This window comes from Mus caroli, chromosome X (genome assembly GCF_900094665.2).
Source record: "Mus caroli chromosome X, CAROLI_EIJ_v1.1, whole genome shotgun sequence".
Lineage (NCBI taxonomy): Eukaryota > Metazoa > Chordata > Mammalia > Rodentia > Muridae > Mus > Mus caroli.
The window spans coordinates 97,653,312-97,657,876 of record NC_034589.1 but is presented as its reverse complement, the minus strand read 5'-3'; positions in this window follow the sequence as shown (position 1 = coordinate 97,657,876).

Genomic DNA, 4,565 nt, shown 5'->3' with positions numbered 1-4,565 from the left:
GGTAAGAGCACCCGACTGCTCTTCCGAAGGTCCAGAGTTCAAATCCCAGCAACCACATGGTGGCTCACAACCATCCGTAACAAGATCTGACTCCCTCTTCTGGAGTGTCTGAAGACAACTACAGTGTACTTACATATAATAAATAAATAAATCTTTAAAAACAAAACAAAACAAAACATCAACTATTGTAAGTGACTTAAATAATGGATATTAAACCTAAAAGCACAGCTCACAACTTGCACTTAAGAAAATTCTGAGGACTGGAAAGATGGCTCACTGATTAAAAGTGCTTTGCTGAGTAAGCATGAACAGCACAGTGTGAGTCCTAACACTTTTATATAATAAGCTAAGTGTGGTCCCATGCATCCCTATAAGCCCAGCACTGAGGCTAGCAGAGATTGGAGGATTAACAAGGCAAACAGAGGCAGACATGGTAACAGCCTCTTCGTGTATGCACAAGCTCACACACATGAGTGCACGTACATCACAAACACAAGCACACACAATAAATACATTTAAAAGTTTTCTTCTTTCTTTGTAAGTGTGAAAATGACAAATTGTAGAATTTTGATCCAGATATGGGAGGCTAGAGATAGGAGGATTAGGAGTTTGAGGCTAACCTGGGCTACATAAGACTCTGTTTCAAAAACCAAACTAAACCAAAACACACACACACAAAGTTGACACAAATTTTCACCATGTATTCCACGTGTCAAGGCTCACCTGGGTTAACCTGTCATGCAAGACTAAATAAATTAATTGTAATTAAATGCAAGACTAAATGTCTAAAGTATTTTTGAAAGTCTGGCTTAATGCAATTTGCTTCGGTGTTTTGTCAGATGACAAGTTAGATAGGTCATTCCGTGCTTGTTTACGAACAAGACAAGTAGAGTCTCTGTCTCTTGGAATAGGTCTTTCCACTGTAGGTGGGAGGGAAATGTTTCTGTCTCAAGTGCTGGAATTTAAAGGTGTGGGTCTGGTTGAACTCGTTTTTGTGTCCTTCAGTGGTCAGGTGCCCCGGCCGGTGGGTGGGGTGGGAGGAGGAGTATATGTCTCTATAGTTCCTGGACTGATCCTGAAGTGTAACGGAAGTGAAAGGAAGGTTGAGTGGAGGGCTAGTGGACAGTGACTGGCCCACAACACTACCTTTAAGAAGACAAATGGACCATAGTGATGTACACCTGTAATCCTAGCACCCAAGAGGCAGAGGCAGGAGGATCAGTGAGTTCAAAACCAACCTGATCTACAGAGGGAGAGAGTTCAAGGACAACCAGGGCTATACAGAGAAACCCTATCTCTGGAAAAAAAAAAAAGGAAGGAAGGAAGGAAAGAAAGAAAGAAAGAAATGAAAAGAAAGAAAAAAGACTAATAGGTCCCAGAGACTCCCATGACAGTGGGAAAGAAGAGTCTCCTCCTGCTGGAATTCTTGATAAGAAATAACGTCCAGAGAAATGGCAATCATTTACAATTTATACCACAAATTATACTGCACTGGAACACCATAGTAGGCCTTAGGAGAAAAACAGACGCTTAAACATCCCTACTTGGAGGCTTTTTGAAAACAATGTAAATTATCTTTACTGAGCAAGAAAACACTTGGTGTCTAGGTAACCCTGTAGCATGTGTGAAACAAAAGACTATTGCCCAGACAGAGCCTCAACTTTCTCCTTTCTATTAAATTCACAGTAAAAAGCAAACATGTATAGACATAAGTAATAAGGTCAGGTGTAGGCATAAATCACCGCATCTTTTCTACAAAAGTGAGCTTAAGCGTTTTACCTTTTTAGGACAGAGTGAAAATGCTGAAGTTGTCTTCTGATTGTTACATGCTGCCACGGTCCTCCCTGTCACTGCCGCCATTGGGCTACGGCCTGGTGTCTGTACTCAAACTGAAAACTTGCAAGCTAGCACACGTGCTGGCAGTGTGTGGGCACACGGGTACACGTGTGCACGCATGAACACACACACATGCACACACACACACACACACACACACACACACGGGCACAGACACACACACACACACACATTTGCGCATGCGTACAGGTATGTGCGTGCGCACACACATACAGGCACGCGCACACATGCATGCGAATAAAATTAAAATATGGTGGGTGCATGGTAGAACATGCCTTTTGATCCCAGCATTTGGAGGCAGAAGCAGGCAGAACTCTGAATTTAAATCCAATCTGGTCTAAAATATGAGTTCCAGTTCAGCCAGGACTACAACAAAAAGACCCTGTCTCAAAAACACAAATCACAAAGTGGCAAAATGAAACCAAACAAAATGAAAACCAAATAAAATAGAAATAAGAATTCTACCATCAGCTGAGTGTGTGTTTGTGTTATATATGAATATTGTGATGAATATCTGTAATCCCAGAACTGAGGACCTTGAGACAGAAAAATTGGGAGTTTGAAGCCAGCCTGGAAAAGATGGCCAGACTATGACTGTTTTTCTAAATAATTAGTAAAGAAATAAAGAAAAGGAGAATAACAAGCAAGCATGGTGATAAATCTGTGACTTCATCTTCTATGTCTATGATGTAAAAGTCATGAAGTAATAACCTCTTACAATATTCAAGTAGTAGCTTTACTTGGAAAGAAAGACTTTAAAAGAAATTTTATTGTTTAGACAGTCAAAAATATAATTAAGAAGTATTGTATCTGTGCTAAGCAGACAATATAAAATGCAGGAACAAAGAACATATATCTTTAATTTATCTGTTTGCTTATTTTTATTTATTTATTTACTTACTTACTTACTTATTGGAGACACATTCTTTTCTATGTAACAGCCCTCACTATTCTGGAACTCTCTCTGTAGACCAGGCTGGCCTCGAACTCACAGAGATTTGCCTGCCTCTGCCTCCCAAGTGCTGGGATTGAAGGCATGTGTCACCACTGCCTGGCACTTTTTCTTTCTGTCTCTGTCTCTGTCTCTGTCTGTCTGTCTCTCTTCCTTCCTTTCTGTCTCTTTCTTTTTTATCTTTAATATTTTTAAAGGAATGTTTTTATCTGCTAGCTATTTATTTTTGAGGTAGAGTCTCACGATACAGCCTCAACTGGCCTGGAACTCAGAAAGAGCCGTCTTCCTCACCCCACCACACCTGGCAGGATCATTTTAAAGACATTACTTCTCAAATCAAATAATGCTAAAATCAACTGAGCTGTTTATCATCTAACTATTGTTGGTTAGCTAGAAACTTCTGAAGTGTTGCAATGTTTAGCTAAAGTCTAGAATTTGCTGTTTTTCCTTTTGTTAAGTGTCAGGAAATGGGACGTAAGTAAGTGTTTGATGATAGTGTCTGCCATTATCCAAAATGCTGAGGGATAGGCTGATTGAGTGTGCAACCGAGCAGATCCAGATAGTCACCAACTTACTTAGTTGCTGGACTGATTTTTACCAAACTATGAGGAAAAGTAGGAGGGATAAAAAAGAGTAATTAGAGGGGTGAATATGCAATTATGTTATATGCATTATGGAAATCGTTAATGAAATCTTTACTTTGTACAAATAGTATACACTAATTAAAAAGATACAAATAGCTGATATGTAAGATAAATAAGTTTTACAGATCTAATGTATACATAGCACAGTTAATGATACTGTGTTAGATCCTTTTATAAAAAACTCTAGTTTTGCTGGGTGTGGTGGCGCATGCCTTTAATCCCAGCACTCAGGAAACGGAGGCAGGCAGATTTCTGAGTTTGAGGCCCTGGTCTACAAAGTGAGTTCCAGGACAACCAGGGATATACAGAGAAACCCTGTCTCGGAAAACCAAAAACCAAAACCAAACCAAACCAAACCAAACCAAAAAAACACAACAAAAACTGTAGTTTTATGTGTATGAGTGTTTTGCCTGTATATATATATATATATGAGAGGGACAGAATAGAGCATTGTATCCCCTGGGACTGGAGTTATAGATGATTGTGAACCACCATGTGGGTGCTAGGAACTAAAGCCTGGTCCTCTGTGAGAGCAGCCAGTGCTCTTAACCAACTCTCCAGCCTCTATGTAATGCTCTTGAAATTTGCTGAGTAGATTGTGTGTGTGCCGCCTACTGTGGCAACTATAGAAAGATGTCTCTGAATTATCTTACCTCTAGTAATCAATTCACTATGTACAGAAAGACTTTAATATATACAGTTAAAATTCTTTAAATAAGCAAATTTGTATGTAATATAGCCTTTATTTCACATATAGTTAGTCCTTAACACATATTAGCAATTTCTTCAATTTTGTTCACATTTTCTCTCAGCTGAACTTTATTCAGATCTTTAATTCACATCCAAAAGAAGTTTTGCAGACCCTAAAATTGAGAAACTTGGACAGAACCCAAGTGTCCATTAATGAAAAAATGGATAAATAAAGTGTGATTCATATTCAATGAGTTATTAGTTACACTTAAAAAGAAATCCAGAAGCCGGGCGTGGTGGCGCACGCCTTTAATCCCAGCACTCGGGAGGTAGAGGCAGGCGGATTTCTGAGTTCGAGGCCAGCCTGGTCTACAAAGTGAGTTCCAGGACAGCCAGGGCTACACAGAGAAACCCTGTCTCGA